Source organism: Protopterus annectens, chromosome 3.part1 (assembly GCF_019279795.1).
Source record: "Protopterus annectens isolate FY-2018-M chromosome 3.part1, PAN1.0, whole genome shotgun sequence".
Lineage (NCBI taxonomy): Eukaryota > Metazoa > Chordata > Ceratodontiformes > Protopteridae > Protopterus > Protopterus annectens.
Window position 1 is genome coordinate 356624891 of NC_056732.1, and position 22919 is coordinate 356647809.

The window sequence follows — 22919 nt, forward strand, 5'->3', positions numbered from 1 at the left end:
GCCCCTAACATTCTTTCCGTGTAGACTAGTTTCTGTAACTGTATTCCAATAGGTTTTGGAATTTGCAGGGAAAACCAGCACTGAGTCTGCACAATTACTTTATAGCTTGTTGAAAGCTCCTCCATCCTGGTTTGGTTGAGTAGCATACAGATCAGCTGCTTATGCTGTAATTAGCATGCCACAATGTTTACCTGGTTTGCGCGGCACTACACACTGTGTAGAGTCACTTACTGAATACAAAACAGTGTGCTATCATGTGATGTTCACAGGTTTTAGCAGACTGTTTAGGCTTTACTGAATCTGTCACAGAGTAGTTCCATTTCTATTTACATTTATACACATACAGTAGTTGCATTTCTACATTCTAAGATTTTACAGTGGTAGAAGTTACTAAAGAGAAAGCCCACGTGCATCTTAATGGATTGTACAGGCAGCAGTTATGCATAAAAATTGTTTTATTTTGGTGAGGGGTCGAGAGCATTCTGTTTAAAAAGAGTATCTGGAGAGTATTGTACGTTGAGCACAAAGTCTTAACCTGGTGATGAGCATGTGCAGGAAAAGAAGTGGTTAAAATGTTGTTTAAATAATGGCAAGTAACATTACATAAATATTTGGGACAAATCAAAATATGGGCCACCACTGATCTGTGTTTAGCATTTGTATTAAAATGTGTAAATCAGTAAGCTTTCATAAATATATGCCTCAGAGGGTTTTAATGTGTAATAATGAAAGTATCCACAATTCAAGATCTTAAAGTTATAGTAAATGATGAATTTTTATTTAAATGCATGCACTAAACATATGAGCTAAGGCCTTGAGCTGGATGGTTTTGTTATTTAAGTCAATAGCAACATAAATAACCTAATCTGATGCTATTACTTTACAAAACTTTGATAAGGCATATCACTGAATGTAATTCTAGTTTTTGTGCAGACAATAAAACTGAGATAAACATATTAGAAACGATGCAAAGAAAGTTCATTAGATCTGTTCTTGCATTAAGAAACAAAGCATACATATAGCTTAGGATCTTTATAGCTGTTAGAAAAATATGTATTCACATATAAGCTGTTAGGAAAATATGTATTCAAACATTCAGACATATATAAAACTGTGTGGTCAGACATATATAAATGTACTTGAACATATATGAAGTGCAAAGATTGAAAAATAGAATAATATGTAATGCATTTAATTCTGTTTTACTAGAATGGTAGTAGAAATGAACTTGCATATTATTGCTTGAAGCATAGCTGCAGTGCGATTAAAAACTTGACCCTGACAGTAGCCAGCTCAGCTGGCTCATGCCTGTCAGTGAAGATTATTTTGCAAAGTTAGAAAATAATGAATCTGTGTGCATGTGTATCTTTTCCTGTTTCCACCAGAAGAATGGCACTATCAGAGATAATGTCCAGCTGGTGAACAGAGAGACAAAGAAATGTATTAAAGAGACATTCATCCATTGTATTCGAGCTAATCTAAGAGCCTTGAATTGGCTACATCCTTGGAAGGACATTGTGGTTGACCAGGTGCTTTGCAAGGCTGTAATATTCTCATGGGAAAAAGATTTTTGAAAAGCACCATCTCAGCACTTTTTCATAAGTTACTATGATGTAACTGTCACTGACTACGTCAGTGAGGTGGGCAAAAGCTGATTGTAAATAGTATAAAATGACAAGTGCTTCCTGAATAAAGTTAGACAAAATCCTGTACATGCTTGTGTATGGTTTTTTGCCTCCTAATGAACATTAGAGTATACGTATACAGTAGATACCTGAGTTTCCTGCATTACTGTCTGTTATTGACTGTCATTTTAAAATGCCTAATGATTTTTACAGTCTGATTTTAACAATTTATCTAACATTTTGGTCCTAATCGTGCCGGAATTCCCTTGGTAAGCTGCAGGTCAGAGTGCATGAGTGGTGATAAGGAGAAGCTGCCAAAACAAAATGGTTCTTCTTAAAGTGAAAAGACCTCCGACTGAATTGTTGTGTGTAAAGAGGCTGTCCACTTTCTGATCTGTGGCTGAAAAGCGGAAGACTGGGCCCCAAGAAAAAAGACAGTCATAAAGCGGAGGCTCAGGTAAGAAGAATTTCCCTCTTTGTCTTTGTTTTAGATCAGGGACCAGGTTACACTGTGATATTGCTAAGGTTTGTGATAGCAGAGAGAGTATTGTATCTTGAGTCATAGATCAGGGAATAACAAAGCAAAGTAAACAGTCATTCTAGACACTACTGTGGATATGGGGAAATAAGATACCACGTGGTACAAGAGAAGGGTTACGTAACAGTCTTTTTAAGACATGGGAGATCAGTGCACTAAGAGATCACGAGATCCGCCTAACGGATAATGTGAAGCATATGCAATTGCAGTAAGCAGATAATGTGAGATATTTTGCAAAATGTGTTAACAACTATAAATTTGATAGTAAACTAGATAAACTTTCACTAGTTAAACTCCTTAAACAAGCTTTAATCTGATGCAGGGCAGGCAAAAGAAAAACAGCACCAACTAGGCATACCTCAAGCACATAGGTGGATTGAGGAAGCAAATTGTAAAAAACAGAAGCTTAAAAAATTCTGAAACATTTTAGACAACAGAGTGAAAGGTCTGACAGACAGAATCTCTGAAAAATGAAAACTTAGAGCAGACTGGACTTGCATTAATTAATGCATACAACAGGAAAATGAGACAGTAGATGGATATTATGCTAGATTATTAAAATGCTTTAAACAACAATTAAAAATACATTTTAAAAGGTTGCATTGCCTCTGTCAGTAGCTTTATTACAAGGCATATGATAGATCACTGAACAAGCAGGCTGCAAGCCTTACTTGAGTATGCTAGACGTACTGAAAGACACTTTAATAGTAAAAAGAAAAAGGCACAAGTCTTCACTGCTGAAGACGGAGCTGAAGTATTTGTATTACAGTCAGATAAAAAGGGCATCTAGCTAGGGACTATAAACAAAATAAGAAAGCAATGACAGAAGATAAAGGAGATGCGGACTGACTATATGATAGTGATAATAACCAAAAATCATCAGGAAAGGATAATAAACAAAAAGAAAATGTAAATGTAGTAGAGGGAATAAAGGAAGTACAAACAGATGTAGAGGATAAAAATGAAAATGAAATTTTAGATTTAGCATTGTTGCTACCTAGCAGATACAAAACCAGAAGTAACACTTCTGGTGGAGGAAGGAAAGTCAAATTCCTGTGTGACTCAGAAGTTACTAAAACATTCTGAATCACCTGATTATATATTAGTAAAAGCAGCAAATGGACAGCTATACAGGGAACCACTTTCCCATAATATAGCAATAACTGACCCTGTTTCAGGTATGACTCAGAAAAGTGAAATTGTAGTTTCTGCAAAAATATCCAGTAAACTTACTGGGAAAAGACCTTGTGCAGATATTTGGCATAGCAGTAGTTCCTACCATGCAGGGTATGAAAGCACAAAGACAAATGGATGCTTTTGTGGTGTGATCAGAGGGTGAAGCCTATTATTGGTACAGCCAGGACCTAGTTATGACTGGTCCAAGGGCAGTAACCAAAGAACAGCCATCAGTAAGGTACCCTCCCTTGACACTGATCAGCAGCACTTGTTACATTGTACTCTATACAACTGTAGCACACCAGGACCTGATAAGGAATATAAGTAAGAATCCTGCTGACAGATTAATATTACGAACTTTATGCTGGGATACTGAGGGAAACAGTGTAGTAAGCTGTTCATTACCTCAGGAGTTCATGAGATTGTATAAGTCCAATAGACTGCCACATGTCAGCTTGACAAAAACAAAAGTGTTAAATGGGCAGACTTAGAAAAAGGTAACAAAATGGGAAAACAGACTGATTTAGAAATGTCAGGACAAGGGATATAAAAACAAAACTGAATTGGTTGACACAGACACATACAGCTGTACACTTGCAATCTAGTAAGAACAGCTGATTAGCATTTTTATTAAAAGAAAAAGAAGAGGCCTTGTGTAAAATTCCAACAACTCTGTGGTCAACAGGCAAGTTAAATGTAGGGCTTATTCAAGCAGCAGGACCAGTTACAATTACCCCAAAGTCAGCTTTTAGACCACAGAAAAGACAATACATTTTAGAAAAGAATGCAAAAGTAAAAATTAAGCCTATAATAAGCAGCATTACTCAAAAAAGGAGTACTGGTAGAATCTCCTGATTCACCATGTGATACACCCTATTTCCTGTTAAAAAGCAAACGGGAATGGCAGATGGTACAAGATTTATGAGCTGTAAATAATGCAGTAGTGCCAGACCCACATACCTTGTTAAATGATTTAAAGCCACAACAGAAGTATTTTACTGTGGTAGATATAAGCAATGCTTTCTTTTCAATACCTATACATCCTGATAGTCAATATCGGTTTGCATTTACATTTCAGGGTAAAAGGTATACATATACTGACTACCACAGGGATATTGTGAGAGCCCAATAATATTTGCACAAAAATGGCTAGCAACCTGGCAGGGTTTACCCCACCAGAAGGTAGTCAAATTTTACTTTATGTAAATGACATTAGCAGCACCCAGCAGCAGTGCAGGGTGGATACAGTAGCATTATTAAAATTTTTAGTAATACAAGGACACAAAGTAAACAGAAGTAAGTTACAACTTTGAAAAAAACAGGTTAGATACCTGGGATATGTGATATTCAATAAAGGTAAAATACTAGATAATGGGAAAGAGAAAAGAAAAAAGCACCCAAACCAACAACTAAAAAAGAAATAATGTCTTTCTTAGGTACAACTAATTTTTGTTGGAGCTGGGTACCAAATTATTTTACAATGGAAAACAAAAGCAGAAATGGCTTTCTGCAGGTTGAAGCAGTTAATAGCTTCTTCATTAGTTTTAAGACTTCCAAGTTATCACAAACGTTTTTTTAGACCATAGATTGTAAGCAATGGTACATGACATCAGTATTAAAGCAACAACATGGGGATAAGCAATGCCCCATAGCTTACTATTCATCACAGTTAGACCCAGTGGTGCAATCTTTGCCTCACTGTGTACAAGCAGTAGTTGCAGCAACAATGGCAGTGCAGGCTTCAGCCTCAGTGGTGTTATTCCACCCTCTCACATTGAGAATGCCTCATGCAGTTGCAATAATTCTGCTACAAGAAAAAGTTGCATACCTTTCTCCTGCTAGACATCTTTCATGTATGACCATACTGCTGAGTCAACCTCATATGAACAGTTAGCTTTACCTAGACAAGATCTTACAGATATGCCCTTGGATGATGCTGAGGTGACATATTACGTGGATGGCTCATGCAGAAGGGGTCCTACACGGAAAAATCTGGTGGGGTATGCAGTAGTTACAGACACTAAAATTTTAGAAGCACAAACTTTGCCACACAACTTGTATGCTCAAGCAGCAGAACTGGTAGCTTTGACAGGAGCATGTATTTTAGTAAAAGGCAAAAGTGAACATATATACTGATAATCAGTATGCTTTTTCTACAGTGCATGTGTTTGCACAACAATAAAGAAAATAGAGGGATGATTACATCCAGTAAAAACCTATTAATCATGAATTTATTTTGGAGCTATTAGAATCTATTCAGTTGCCTACCAAAGTAGCTATTTGTAAATGTGTAGCTCATACAAAACAACAGGATAAGATTTCAAAAGGTAATGCACAAGCTGATGCAGCTGCAAAGCAAGCAGCCTCAGACTCAGAAACTTTATTTTTAAATGAGAAATTACAACCCTTTGAGATTTTAGATTTAGACATGTTAAAAACAATGCAAATGCTTACTACAAAAGCAGAAAAACAAAACTGGGTAAAACAAGGTGCAATTTTGAGAATGGACTGTACATTTCCAAAGGAAAAAAACAATATTGCCGTCTAATTTATTTAAATATGCAGCTTTGTTGAGCCATGGGCAGAGCCATGTCTCAACAGGGGGGATGGTACAGTTAGTAAATAAAATATTCCAAACATATGGATACATAAATTATACAATAAAATTTTGTGCAGCTTGTCATACTTGTAACAAGCACCATGCACAAGGAGCATTTAAAACAAGCAAGGAGTTTCCTACACCACCATATCCATTCCATACTATTTTTATGGACTTCATAGAGTTGAATAAATGTGAAGGAAAGAAATACTGTTTAGTGATCATAGATATGTTTTCAAAATGGGTAGAAGCTTTTCCAACCAGAAATCCGGATGCAGCAACAGTGGCAAAGGCCCTAGTAAAGGAAATAATTCCTAGATTTGGCATACGGAAAAATCTATAGTGACAATGGGACGCATTTTGTCAATCAGACAATTCAACAACTTGGGAGATTTTTTTGGGATTTCCTTAAGGAATCACTGTGCTTACCACCCACAGTCAGCAGGACTGGTGGAGAGGTACAATGGGATTTTAAAAACAAGTTAAGGAAGTTGATGAGTGAGACTCAGAAAAATTGGATTTGCTGTTTACCTCTAGCATTGCTGAGCATGAAAACAGTAACAAATGTAAAGGGTTTAATCCCTTTGAAGTAGTATTTGAAAGGGCATATTATGTGCCTCAGTAAAAAGCTCTCATGCCTGCAGAGCTGGAGGCTGACAGTTCACTAGCTAATTATATAAAGAAACTGTTAATAAATAAATCTGTTTTGCAGTTTAACTCTTTTCAGACAAAAGAACTTTCAGCTGAATAAGAACTTTGTGACTGATACACAAGGGCAAAATGGCCAAGAGTAAAGCAAACAAAAAGCAGAGCAACCCAAGAACTATTGCATAATTATTTTCTTTGGCAGTGCATTTGTTGACTAAATATGACAATTTTTCTCTTATTGTGGTTTTCCCTGCACTCAACCACACGAGTAAAAGTGAGAAGACGTGATGAACTGTTTATAGACTGGCATACAAACTTTAACACATACCTGACCATGAAGCTTGTGCATACAGAAACTATGCACATTTCAAATTGCTGGGTTTGTACAGCTATACCAACAACATATAAGAGACTGTTAATGTCCACTGTCCCTCTGGGAATAAAATGAGACTTGGAAAAGTTTTCTTGATACAGAAACTGTGAGATCACAGGACAAAATAGCTTTATTTTTACCTGTCACACAAAAAGGAGTTGTATGTTCTGTGATACCCTCCAGGTGGGCTGGAGTAATGGTAATATAATAATGTCTTATAAATGTTACATTAAAGTCAAAGATACTAACCATGATTCATATCTGAGTTCAATGAAAACTACATTAAATGCAGTATGTGACAATCCAGTCTTAACTAAGCAATTGTCTATTAAGGATAGAAAAATGTTTCATGCAGGGATAAGTACCAAAGTAATAATTTTATTTGTGGGAAAAAGGCATATGAATGGTTACCTGAGAATTGGTCCGGCAGTTGTTTTTTGGGTTATCTGGTTTCAGCAATAAGACATACTGCAGAACTACCTTTGGGTAAGATACGAAACGTAAGAAAAACAGCTCAAAAATCTGAAGGTCCAGTTAAGAAACCTGTAAATCCAGTTGGTAAAATCGAAGCTGGTTGAAAAGACCATAATTCAGTAAAAGACAAAAGTAAATTGACTCATATGGACTTGGGCAACAGTGTTATATCCAGGGCAGGAATACCACCAGCCTATGGAGCAGTCAAATCGATCTGGGAGCTGAGGAAGCTGTCAAGAAGCCATGAGCAATGCAACTTTTTCCACCCTAGAATTGGTGACTGATGAACTGAATGCAATAAAAACTGTTGTGCTACAAAATCGAATGGCTCTTTACTTCACCCTAGCGGCAAGAGGTGGTACACGAAGAAGAATGCTGACATTCCAGACAACCAACATGAAATCAATGACCACCTAGAGGTAATTCAGCAAGTATCAGCAATGACTAAACCAGGCCCAGACCCACTGACGGACTTTTTCCAGAATCTGTTTGGGGGGTGGGGTTCCATCCTATTAAACATTTAATTGCTATTTGTGTGGGTATACTCCTAATAGGAGCATGTGTTTACTGTGAAATTCCCTGCATGAAAAGATTAATCAAAAATTTGTTGATATATCTGTTACTGAAACTTTTTACCAAAGTGTTAAAATTGAAAGATTAATTTCAGATGATGCTTTTTCTGAAATATAAAATAAATGACTTACTTAGCTGAAAGTCCTTGAAAAGGAAAAGGCTAAGAAATGAAATGATATTGTTTATGTTTCGAATAGAATGAAATGCATTAACAGGAGGGAGAATGTTAGAAAAATATGTATTCACATATAAGCTGTTAGGAAAATATGTATTCAAACATTCAGACATATATAAAACTGTGTGGTCAGACATATATAAATGTACTTGAACATATATGAAGTGCAAAGATTGAAAAATAGAATAATATGTAATGCATTTAATTCTGTTTTACTAGAATGGTAGTAGAAATGAACTTGCATATTATTGCTTGAAGCATAGCTGCAGTGTGATTAAAAACTTGACCCTGACAGTAGCCAGCTCGGCTGGCTCATGCCTGTCAGTGAAGATTATTTTGCAAAGTTAGAAAATAATGAATCTGTGTGCATGTGTATCTTTTCCTGTTTCCACCAGAAGAATGGCCTTGTGCGCACTATCAGAGATAATGTCCAGCTGGTGAACAGAGAGACAAAGAAATGTATTAAAGAGACATTCATCCATTGTATTCGAGCTAATCTAAGAGCCTTGAATTGGCTACATCCTCGGAAGGACATTGTGGTTGACCAGGTGCTTTGCAAGGCTGTAATATTCTCATGGGAAAAAGATTTTTGAAAAGCACCATCTCAGCACTTTTTCATAAGTTACTATGATGTAAAGACCCTGTCACTGACTACGTCAGTGAGGTGGGCAAAAGCTGATTGTAAATAGTATAAAATGACAAGTGCTTCCTGAATAAAGTTAGACAAAATCCTGTACATGCTTGTGTATGGTTTTTTGCCTCCTAATGTACATTAGAGTATACGTATACAGTAGATACCTGAGTTTCCTGCATTACTGTCTGTTATTGACTGTCATTTTAAAATGCCTAATGATTTTTACAGTCTGATTTTAACAATTTATCTAACAATAGCCAATACGCCTGGTCTGCTTCTTCTGTAGAAAAAATATATATGTTTAATAAAATGCAGCTCTATATATATATATATATATATATATATATATATATATATATATATATATATACATTTATATATTTGATCAAACCCCAACATGGAATACATTCCTAGATCCCTGACAGTTCTGGAAAAGAACATAAAAACTGTTAGACACCTTTATAAAGCATGTGCTCTGCCTGTGTTGAATAGTTATTACTCTTATCTTGTGTTTCTATGGAAGTAAAGTTTTTTGAACAAGCCATATACTGATGTGGCCAACAACGTTCTTATAGAAATAGCTGTACAAGTGTTGATTCCTGGGAGAAACCATGAAGGTTGGATGAATTATTTTCTTTCAGCAAGGCGGATCATTTCTTATGCATAGTCTGTTTGGTAAATATGAATAAACCTGAATGCAGTTTCTGTTTCTTGCATATTGTAAAGTTATAACAATTTATTTATCTTTGAAGCTTTGTGTCTTCTTCCACATGATATGACAGCCTTTAAAAAGGGCTGTTAAGCTTCAGCAGAAGTAGAAGACCCACCCACAATGAACTTAGTACTATAGGAAGCATGTGTTGTAGCCTAGATGGAGTTTAAAAGTACTCATACAAGGATTTCCAGGGAAATATTCTGAATCTCGCAGTCATAGTTACATACCTAGTTAGAGGACATCTGCTGCCACTGCTCCAAGGTAATCCCTCTACTTAGCTGTTGCACCTAAGATTTCATCATTCTAAGGCATCTTTTCTAATATTTTCAAGGGTCTATATGCTTAGCTTATCATCCCCATTTATTTAATTATGTTTATTTACCAGGGTAGGCCACCAATCAGAACTGACCAATTTCAAGCCCAGCATGGGTTGCACTGAGTCCACAATAATCAGCTAATGCAAGCATCATAAGAATATAATATAGGATCATAGGATCATAGGAATTACAAGGCAGCTGTGAGGACATTTCCACCTCTCCTGTACCCACCCTTGGGCCTTGCCTCCCTTTTCAAGGAGGGCCAGGCCATTCACACCACGAGTTTTATTCATGGGTGCCCATCCAGTTGTTCAGCACCTTTTTAAAGGCAGACAGTGTGTCACAATGATTAATTGGGAGAGAAAGTTTGTTCCAGAAAAAGGGTAGGCACTGCACGACAAATCTATCCTTCCACCTTATTTTATTAGTTTCTTGGAGTTAATTTAGATCTTTGGCTCCAGTGCTAGCTGGACTGTTTGAGTTATAGTTATAAGAGTTCTTGGACTACTGGATCCCTTATAACCATATAAGTAAGGCACATATTACCTCTAAAGATTCTACATGATTCTGAGTATAGAGCTAAAGATTCCAGTCTTTTTTGTATCTCATGTTTTTTAATCCTATAACTTTTTTAGTTGTAAAGCTCTGATGTCTTTCCAATAGCTTGAAATGCTTAGTAAGATACATCCCAAACAGGACATTGTACTCAATGATGGGACTATTTAATGTGGAGTACAAGGAGGTGAGGACCTCTTTTGACCTGAAAAATACTTTTTGCTATGAGCTATGCAAGATAAAAGGAATTCCTAACCATCACTGTAATGTGATGGTTAAACATGCAGGAGCTATACACCCCCAAGTACTTACATCTGTCACTACTTTTTCATTTTGAAGTAGGGTGTTATCTATACTAGAGTTAGAGCTGGGGTGCTTATCAAATTCTACACTGTTGCCCTTTTTGTCAGTGAGTGTGAGTCCATTTTTTGTAAATCAGCTACTGACAAATGTAAGTTCCTGTTGGAGTGCCTATATGTCAAAGGAGGACTTGACAACGACTCTCAGCTTACAGCCATCTGTGAGCTTTCTTAACCAGAGAGCCTATTTGATAAATGAAGATCTGAAAGTAGATATTGAATAGCAGAGGACCCAGCACAGCTCCCCGAGGAACTTCACTGGTCACCATCATGCTCTCAGAGGATGCATCCCCTACTCTTACAATGTGAGACCTAGCCCTAAGTTGTTTGGCAGTCAACCTAATTGCATCTAGGTCAATTTGAGCATGCTACAGTTTATTTATTATAATTTTATGTAGTATGGTATCACATGCTTTTGTGAGGTCAAGGTACATTGACTGAACAGATTGTCTGCAATCTATAGCCTGAGTGACTCTGTGAAAAAAGTTGACAAGATTCATTAAATAAGATGTATTCTTATCCTTAACAAAGCCAAACTGCTGGGGGTTAGCAGTCATTTGTGGTACTTTAAACATATCAGTTATGATAAGTTCAAAGGCATTGCATAAAAGACTCATTAGATCAAAAGGTTTATAATTCCTGGGAACAGTGTTGGGGCCTCCTCTGTGGAGTGGCATCACAAAAGCTGTGCCACAAACCTGGGGAACTAAGCCAGTTACTAGCTCTGGTTAAACATGATGAAGAATGTCTCCACTGGTGCTTGTTTAGTGCTATTAGTAGGCAAGCAGGTATGTTGTCAGACCCCATGGAGGCCCATATGGAGTACAACGATATGGTAAGGATAAAAATACAATAAATCTTTGCTACATAATAAAATAAATGTGGTATATCTAGATAATAAATGTAAAAAGTGTATGTAAATAAATATATATATATATATATATATATATATATATATATATATATATGGGTCCACTTTGTAATTTCGAAATACTGAAATCCTGAATTTCAGTATTTTGAACTTACAAAGTCGAATACTCACATTTCTGAAACTGGCAGAAGCACGAAATTCAAAATACTGAAGTACCGATATTTCGAATTTCTGCTTCCGGTGGTACAGAATGTGGATGTTTAAGTTTTATTTTGGTAAGTTTCTGTGTGTTAGTATGTTGGTTAGGGGTTGAGTGTGTGTAAGTGTGTGTTGTGACTGTTATGTGTATGTTTCAGGGACTGTAAGATGTGTGTGTGAGATTCGTTTGTGTTACTGTTTGTGCGATGTCAGAGTTAGAATATATAAGTAGGGGGTGTGGGGGTGAAGCCCCCCACATGGGGGTGCAGGGGGGGCTTGCCCCCCTGCTTATATGTAGTTTAGATTTGTTTGATTGTGGGGGGGAGTTTTGTGTATTTTTATGTGTGTGCTATATGTGTAGCGTGAGTACAGGATTTTGAATTTCGCAGTTGTGTGTTTTCGAGTTTGTGAGTTTTGGTTGGGTTTTCGGCTTTGTGGTTTCCGAAATTTGGGATTTCAGTATTTCAAAATTACAAAGTGGACTCATATGTGTGTATATATATATATATATATATATATATATATATATATATATATATATATATATATATATATATATATATATATATGATATATATTCATCACTACAAACTGCACTACCCTCCCATAAATTAAAAAATCTACAGTCTGTGTTTCCGTCTATATTTTGTAGACAGATTGTTTTCATAGCAGCAGAGAGTAACCCTTCATATTCATTTGTCTGGATTTCACTTAAGTTAAATTCTGACACTCTTTCTAAGTTGTTTCCAAAGGGATATTTTTTGTCTCTTTCCTTTTCTACATTTTGAGGCTCCTCTGGTATCCTTCTGATAATATCTGATTGGAAAAATATCATTCCAATATACCCATTTCTTTTCTAAGTAGTTACAAAGTTGCCATCAGTTACTTCACTAAATATGGAATTAGGAAGATTCCAGAATTATAGTCCAAGCAGATCTTCATATTATCTGCCCACTGAGCTCTTTTTTTTTTTTTGCTCTACTAATAATGACTTTTAATTAGCCGGGTGTTCCCCTCCAGTGGACTGGCATAACAATTTGATCTGTCCTGCATCTTTATATTCTTTTGGATCTTGAACTCCGGGCCGCATCAATATTTTATCAAAGATAAATGATCACAAGAAATGTGTAGTTTACACTCACATCAAATATGCCAGCAGGTTTTTAACTGGCTTTAAAACATTTAGTAGGTATGAACTTGGGAGGACTAAAAAGTATTTGCATGATGAGCTAACATAAATATATTCAACACCTGTATGCACTGATGAGGTCCTAATTTAAAACATTCTGCCATTTAACATTAATCTTTCACAAAATGAACTCATACATTCTACTCGCTGAAGCTTCTAGCATGGTACAGAACCAAACCCCTAGGCATATAAAGCACTCAAATTTCCAAAGATTTATATAAAATAGTATTGTTTCTAATTAAGGTGCGTCATTATTTGAAACATTTTTTGTTTTATCCAAATGCATCATATTTCCAACAGTTTTCCTAAATTCCTGTAAACTTCCAAAAAGTCATACTAAATCTTGGATGTAATTTGAAAGGAATGCTAGTTAGCATCTTGCTAATGAACTCACATTGCCAGAAGACCAAGCCAGGAGCATAACTTCTCTGCCTGACATTTAATAACCATAAGAGACTATTAGGAAGAAAGCTATCTATAAGGTACCAGAGCTGATGGCATCCCCGGTTAGATTAAGAAAACTGATCACAGCAGTTAATGGATGCTGCAAGTGGGAGCCAAAAACAAAAACAGAAAATGAGCTCACATTTACAGACCCAGTATACGATGGGTCAGGCCACGTGGCAGTCATTTGTGGTATCTTAAACACTGTATCTGGTTAGAATAAACCAGGAGTATAGACATGTCAAAAGCAGATTTGGGCCAGATTTTAATTGAGCTCCAAAAAGTCAATTCATGTCCTCATGAAGAAAGCATTATCCACTCCGATGATTCAGATTTTGTCATAAATCTGAAAAAAAACCAGAGCATGAAGAATAAGTTACCTTATATCAGATGTTCTAGAAGGAGTGTTTTCTTAATACAATAGCCAAAGATAATTATTTCAAAAAGCTATGTACCTCCAAACTATCATTATTACAACAGAGATCGGTTAGGATGGCAAACTTTTGGTCAGAGTGTGACATCCCAAATTTCTATGCTTTGTGCTCAGTTTCTTATGTTTAGGAATAACACTGAGTGTACCTCACTTCATTAGTAAAGAACATCAAATATGATGTAAAAGAGGAGTCGGTTAGTAAAAAAAAGATATATTGTATTCCTCATTTTATCTGCCAGAAATAAGAAAATAATATGACTAAGCACTATCAATGCTTTAGGTTTAGACACAATAAATCTGGGGAAATAGAAAATTAGGATTCAAAACTCTAACATCACAGAATCAGTTTCATTTACAACCCTGTGATTTGGACATACACAAGCAAAGTGACAAGAAAATGTTAAACTAGCATGCACATCCAGAATCACATGATAAACTCTATGTGCAATGTTTAACATACTTTGTACACACTATAACATTTGCTTAATGAGTAAACAGCACAAAAGGTTATGTTAGCTTTGCCACTTTCCCATACTATACATTTTTTGCATGCCTCAGTGCAGAAACATATAGACAGCTGCTTCTCACTGTTATGTTGTCTTGAGCCTTCCTCTTTGTAAATTAGAATAACCTTTGGTTATCGCTGTAGAATGCTTCCAATATTCCAGCAAAAAAACTTCAGTGGCGCTTACCTTCCTTCATGAAGCTAGAGATAGAACTGGGGGCCAGCTCTGATGTAGGTATAGTTAGGGATGCATTCCTGCATGGTACACAGTAGGACTGCAGATCTGTCTGTGAACATGATTGTCACTCTTGTACTTTAGGGGACTATAAACTACAGAAGTTGTGCTTAAGGATTTCAGTATTGCAGTGATTTGTAATAATTTTACTATTTTTTATTCAAATGATTATGATTATGTGACTTCTATGATAAGATTACAATGAAAAACATTTCCAACAACAATCTACATTTGATTTTTTTTAATTATTCCTTGATAACAGTATCTAAAGAATACTGAATGACAATGAATAAATTATTTGTTAACAGGAGCAGAGAAATTATTATTTTATAGATTAATGAAACAACTAATCTTAGACTGTTTCCTTACAGAAATGGCTTTCAAAATAACGCACTTTTTATGTTCTACTAAAATGTATGTTTTCAAATGCAACTGCAGAGAAGAATGTGTCTTACATAATGGCTCATTTCTTACACATATAAAACTGCATCTGAATTTTGTTTGATGTCTAAGCAATACTTCTATTTCTTCAAAATTAATTCTGTGTCTGAGGTTTTTTACAAATTTGAAAACTATCATTTGCATAAAAAAAAAGCCACGGTGGTGCAGCGATAGCATTGTCGCCTCACAGCAAGAGGTTCTCCCGTTCAATTCTCGGCTGGAGCACCTTCTGTGTGGAGTCTGCATGTCCTCCCTGTGGTCGAGTGGCATTCAAAAGACATACGTGAATGGGCGTGCCTTTGTTGAAGGTTGGGCATCAGGCTGGCACCTTGGGACCATAAAAATCGACTGCCAATCATTAGCGGGCCGGAGTCCCGCTGTGGCGACCCCTAACCGGGAAAAGACGAAAGAAAAACATCATCTGCATAAAAAAAAAAACAGGAAAATTATGTTGTGACCCCTTGTTAAGTACTTTTACAATGATGCTAAAATACAAACCAAGACTGAAAACCTCTGAGCTAAATCAGCATACTTATCACATTCAACAAATAAATAAATACATAAGCAATACATTCTTCACACAAGGCATAGTAACAAAATTGTATTCAAAACTGTTATTCAGTGGTTTTCTGAAAATGGGTCTTATAATCACAGAACTAACCTGGTACAAAACATGACATAACTGGTGTCACTATTATGGCTAGTCAGGTTTTGGCTTCTTTTAAATATTTAAATAACTCATTTGCTTCTTTTGCAGAATAAACTTTCTTGAGGAATAGTGAATACATAAGATCTTAATTCAGCAGACAATGGCAATTTTAGCTGCACTACCTACCCTGAAGATTACATATGGACAACATATGTTTCTATTTAATGGTATTACTTTGTGGATCATTATTACCACTCCGCTGAAGACTAATTGAGAAAATGAGGAACATTTGGCCTCATTATGTACCAATATAAAAGCCATAGTTTAAATTTACTTGCATTTAGTCTCTGAGGCATACTCTTTCTTTCATGTGTGTGGTCATAGCTATAAAACTGAATTATTTCCTAGCTTGCTTATGGAACAAATAATTAAACAGTCATAGTGCTTATGATAGCAGCAAAAGTGACTGTTGTTGATATGAGGAATTTCATGATAAAACCTGCTCTTTATTTTGCACTTTGTATAAATGTAACTTTATAAGAAGTTAAATGGATATGCCACTCATAATAGGTTACTGTAAAACTGGATGAATAACATAAAACAACTTCAAACAAAGTGGAAAACTTGTATTTGTTGAAAGACTGTTATGATTCATATGTTATGTAATAGAACATTACAACTTTGTATTGTGCTATACTTGCTGAATGATTGACCAGTTACCCAGTTCCCTTTATTTTGTGAGGTCCTAGAAAATAATACCCAAATAGTGAGCCTCTTCCTGTAGTCCATGGAAGAGGGTTTAATTCCTTCCACCTTCTTTGCCTACTGTGTAACTCTGAGCAAATTGTTTAACCAGATATTGCTCCCAGGTCACTGGCTGAAAAAGAGTATATGTCCAGTAGGCTTTCTCAGTTAATAAAAGTATAGAATAAAAATAGTTTGCACAGAAAATATGAGTTATGGATTTTACAAAGTAACAAACAGGTATTTAATATTATTCAATATAGTTTTGCCCATATTTATTACTCCACGGAATCAAATATAGCAAGGAAGGCTAAAACTCTGGATAAGGTACAGAATTCATAATTCCAACATGCAAGTTCAAAATTATAACTTTATAGAGATGCAGTTCTAAGGATTTTATTTACATTAGTAAATGTGCAAACATTTACTTAGGTCATCTAAAAGGATAATTTAGAAGATGGTTTCAGTGCTTAAAACATGACACTTCAGTGAGCATAGCAAAGAGATTCAAAAGTTTGAAACAAGCCAGTTTATGACAGAAGCATTGGTATCATTCAAGTTTCCCAAACAGTACTGAACAAATAATTGATTTATGAAATAGAAATCTCATTAGTAACTCAAATTAAAGTAAGAGTATAATTGTTAACTACAAACACAGCGACTTATTTGGAAATGTAATCTTATGTTCATCTCAGTGCAGTAAATCAAATATCAATAGCATTTTATGATTTTTATCACAACACATATTTCACTACAGGATTTTTTTGGTCTTTGCTACATATAAATTAATTTGTTTCTACAAACACTTTTCAGCGCATAGCTTAACAACATTAACACACATTACTTGTATTCTAAAGATGGAAGTCCTTCCTCTAGACATACATATGGATGTGTAATTTTATACACCCATTTCCTTTTCCTGCCATAATTGAAAGTAAGCAAGCAACATAATTGTGTTATCCATATGCTCTTTTGCCTAAATGTATAATCCTCAGATCAATCTTTTTTCAGTTTTTGATACAAAGCAATATGACTTCATAGATGTTACCTGTGCTGAAATATAAGTAAATAAATATGACTTTGGGTGCAATGAATAGAATGTAAGTTTAATGTAGAGGATCAACACACTGAGATGTGAATAAATGTTATCCTGTAATCCTGCATCTGGCTCTTCCAATCTCCACTTGCCTTCTATGTGCCTCTCAGGAAGTCACAACACAGGGTCACACTAATGATCCCCTGCTGCAATAAGGCACCTGTGTTTAATGGGTTTACCCAGCTAACAAGTAAATACAACAAAACAAATGTATAACAGATATGTAGTATAAATACAGTGGGGATAATGTAGAATGCATTGGATATTTGCAGAAAAAGAAAAAAGGTTTGTCAGTACCAAGTGGCTCAAAAGATAGCACACTTGCCTTTGGTGCTGGAGATCAAACACTGTGGGATCTATTCAGACTCCAGCTGACTGAATTACTGACATTGCAGTGCTTCATTGGGAGGAGGGTGCTGCACTGAGTATGTTGCCCTTCAGGTGAGATTTTAAGCCAATGTTCTATCTTCATGAGCTGGGGTTAGCTTATGTGGATGTAAAAGTTCCCACAACACTTACCAAAAAGAGTAGGGAAAGATCCCCAATGCCCTGGCCAAATTTCCTCCAGAAGACTAAATACCACCTTGGTCTGTCCTGAAAAGAGGCCACAAATCTAATTGGACTAATGTAATCAACAAAGGATAAATGAAAAAGAAAAGAAATGCTGTCTTGTGTGTAATAGTAGTACTACATTAGAGTGAAATGAAGTGATGGGATTGTAATGGAAGGAGCAGAAGATGATTTGAGAAACAACACATCTGACACAGTAGATTTGCCATCATAGAAAATAAAATGAAATATTCATCTAAGTTACATTTTGTCATTACCTACCACTATTAGTTATCAGAGAATAGTGTTTGTCTAAGAATCAATCCCACAATGCTGTATGCTATTTTTCCACTATCATCTTTTTTGCAAGGACATATGTATATATATTGAACAGATGCTAAGAGGTTCCATAATGTTACACCCACATGCAAAAACAGCACCAGATATGTTAAATCATGTAGAATAAAATTAAATATTTCTTTTGCCTTTTTTGTAACATCCACATACAAACGCAACACCAAATATTTATAGACTCATAGGTTCATAGGCTGGTACTAGGCTATCGGCCCTAGGGCTTATACAAGCCTAGCCATAACAATTCTCTGGCTATTTCTTCCCAGAATATTTACTTCCATAGTTCCCTGTCTAGCAGGGCAAATGACATGATCCCCAGGGTGAATTTCCTATCTCCCATCCAATCAAGGTTCCTTTTGAAGAGGGCCAATGAGGTGCTCAGCTTGACATATATGGGCAGTCTATTCCAGAGTATGGGGAGTCACTGGGTCAGGAACCTATCCCTCTAGCATGTTTTGTTCATTGTGATGACCAGGTTTAGATCCCTGGAGTGTGTGGCTCTGAGGGATTGGGATTTCTTTAAGTGTAGCATGTCCAACAGCACTGGGTTTGACATGGCCTTGAACAGGTTAGTGATTTTTTTGGTTATGTAGACAATTTGCTACAGGTATAGAAACTCAAGTGGCAGCTGCATCTAAATGCAGAGTTTAAACCTGGACTTAATGAGACATCTAACTTGAAATGTGCCTTGAAATGGTTTAGTTAAAAAATATATATACATATATTTTTTCACTTGAAATATTTCTTTGAGAAGGATATTTTTACATTTTATGGTTGCTAACATTCAGATTTTCCGATTATATTGGTTTTGAACCACACTTCCACTTTTTGCCTTACTTACATTGCCTTTTCTATTGGAATATCACTGTATAGTTCATATTACATTTACAGTTAGTGTATTCCTTACTTCTGGTACTTATTGGACTGAGTGACACTGCATATGTTGTAAATATTTGTTTGTTATTGGTTGATGTAATTTAGTTAATATTTATTATCACATCTTTCTTGTTATATTCTACTGTTCTTGTAATTTGATGCATCTGATGAAGTTCTGATACATAAAGGATGAAAGCTAATCTCACTAAAGTTGGGTCTCATGTATTTCTTTCATTTTTAGTGCTTTTGCATTCGTTTTTAATAAGTTCTATTGCCCTGCATCGGAAGTTATTTTATACATATATATATATATATATATATATATATATATATATATATATGTATGTGTGTGGAAGCAATGAACTTAGTCAGACATTGCCTTGGCCGACAACCTTTGGTCAACTAAGCAGATAGTTTGTGAGACTGAACAATTCTTGCTGTTGGTGAATATGCCCTATCTCCAATATTGTGTGGTCTTGCAGTTGGTTTATACAAGTAGCAGGTGGTGTGGATGGTGCAGGGGTGCTGGCTTCACTGCAAAAAATATTTCTCTGCCTTTTTTCTTTTGTTTTTATTTTGCCTGCACCAAGGTTATTGATCCCTGCATGCATAGTAGCGTCCCAGCATTTGTGTTAATGTTTTGTGGTTGAAGTTATCCATGTCAACATATGGGTCTTTCAATCTTTTTCAGCAGACCAATATCTATCTATCTATGTATTTATCTATCAACAGCTGTTCTTCATTTTATTGATGATTGTTTTCTTTAGAAAGTGAAAGGGTGGCACAGCTGATCAAAAATCAGCTGTTTGAGAATTATAGGCTTTTTTGTGACATCACTGAAAAGTGGGTATCAGAGAATTTGCACTTGCCCCATTGCAATGTCACCTCAGAACTGTTATATGCAGTTACCTGGGTGCATACACCTCAACCTCTTAGCACAAGAAATCTGAACAAAGGTTAAAATAATAGGGGGACAAAGGCCAAAACTAGGGACAGGTTTTAAATATTGCTGTTATAAACTTAGAAAGTTGCTAGAATAACATGATTTGTACTAGGAAGCATTTCCTGAAGGCTATGAAGTCTGAAACTCAAATGTATGTCATCGTTTAGTGACTTCAATCCTCAATGATTGGCCAGAATATCACAAATTTTATGAGGAACAGACCAAAAATATGAGTAAAAAATCTGGACATTCTGTGAAAATTTGGGCAATTGAGAGGTACACCTGGCTGTGTGAGTGTATAGGGCAAAGGAACTTCTCCATGCAAAATTCAATTATTTGTGGAGCAACATTTGTGCTTGATCATTAAATGTTTTGGATATCGGTGTGTGTTTGTGTGTGTGTGTGTGTGTGTGTGTGTGTGTGTGTGTGTGTGTGTGTGTGTGTGTGTGTGTGTGTGTGAAATTATAGATATTACAAATATACTAGCACAAAAGATCAGAACACAGACTTACATATTGCCTCAAAGCACTAATATTAAAAGAAAAAAAAACACAATCGTAGAACTGTCAAACGACTTAAAATCCAAAAAGTATCATTAGACTTCCCAGGTTTGCACCCATTTATCAGTCATGCTATTATGTGTTACTTTTGGAAATACAGTAGTACTTCAAAGAATGGGGTAATATGAATTGGAACATTTAACATATTGATGTATGTGTCTACATGCCTTTATATTAAAATCACAAGCCAAGTGCAGTCTATAGCTGAGTGTCATGACATTTTCTTTAGACTTTTTTGAAGCTGCTTAGTTATTTATATATCAGAAGTTCTGACTGAAAAGCTCAGTATCAGAATCATGTCTACTCACTTCCTTTCCTTTAGAGTGCATTTTGCTCCTTACAAAATGACCTTTACACTGACGGATATTAAAAAAGCATGACTTAAAGTAGGTTCTCCTTTCTTATTGTGCGCATTTATTAACTGTGCACTTACAATGGATAACCACACAGTGGTGTCTGGTTAAGTGACTTGCTCAGTGTGATACAGTCTACTAATAGAAATTGAAGGATTTGCACCCAAGAATAGAGAATGAAGCTTATTTACAGCTTTTAGCCTTAACCGTCTAAGCTACACTACCTTTTGGGAATTTCTTTGCTAATTAGCTTACTCCATCAGTGCTTAACATGTTGAGTTTGGATGAAATATTATAATAGACTGTTATATCTTATTAACCATGTTATGGTTTGGCCCAAGTGAAATTGACATAACAAGGTGGTTGTAGGGTTTCATTCTTTCCTTACCACAAGAATAATAAACTAATTGAGTCTCTGTCATACCTCTCAACTGTCCAGATTTTTGACTCATATTTTTAGTCTGTTCCTCATGTGGTTTTCTAGCAAATCAATGAAGGCTGAAGTCACTAAATAATGATATATATTTGAGTTTTAGACTTCATATCCTTCAAAAAAAAACTAATGCAAAACATGTTATTCTAACAACTTTCTAAGTTTATAACAGTAATATTTCAAAAATGTCCCTGCTTTTGGGCCTTTGCTCCCATATTATTTTTGGCTTTGCCCAAATTTCTTGTTCTTAGAAGTTGAGAAGTGTGGTCTCTGAAGATGCAAAACTAATTCGCTGTGCTCTGTCATTTACAGATGGCTTTCTTCCCTACCTTTGGGACCATAAACCTACTAAATCTTTTGAAATTCACATCTCTTTTACTATCTGAGGAAAATGCAGACTGAATACAGAGGAAATGTTGCAAGTGATTTCTATATAAAAAAAAATATATATATATATATATATATATATATATATATATATATATATATATATGGGTCTACTTCTGAACTGAGGTTTCTTGAAGTTTAAAAACTTCGGATTTCTTATGGTCAAGACCATAAAATCGAAGTTTTAAAACTTTGAATGGTAAATAAAAAAAAAATAAAACAATCTTTTTTTATTAAGATTTGTACAGGGGGGCAAGCCCCCCTACACCCCACACAACTCTGAGATTGCATTACAGCAAGGAAAAAATGGTAAATATACCATTCTGCCCTATACGGTGATCTCCATTTAAATGGTTCAAAATTTCTAAACTTTGATATTCTGTTCTCAACCATAAGAAATTTGAAGTTTTGAAACTTTGAAATTTAGAAGATAAATATACACACACACACACACACACACACACACACACACACACACACACACACACACACACACACACATATACATTTATATTATGTACTACTTTAAAGAAATTACACAGTTAAAACACGACAAACTAACTAACAGTGGGTAAAACTGCCTTCCAGTTTATAGCCTGCTACAGACCACCCTCCCAAACCCAGGAACCCCACTCGGCCTTCCTGAGAACACTGGAAAATATGAAGGTCTCTCCAAAGGCGACTTCAACTACCCAAACATAGACTGGGAGCATTACTCTAGCTCCAACACCCTAGCCCAAAGGTTCCTAGAATTTATAAACTCAAATGCTATGGAACAACTTATTACCACTCCCACAAGAGGAGAAAACATACTGGACCTGATCATCACCAACATGGGGACTCTATGCTCCAGACCAGAAGTGTATCCCTCACTGGTAAGATCAGACCATAAACTAAT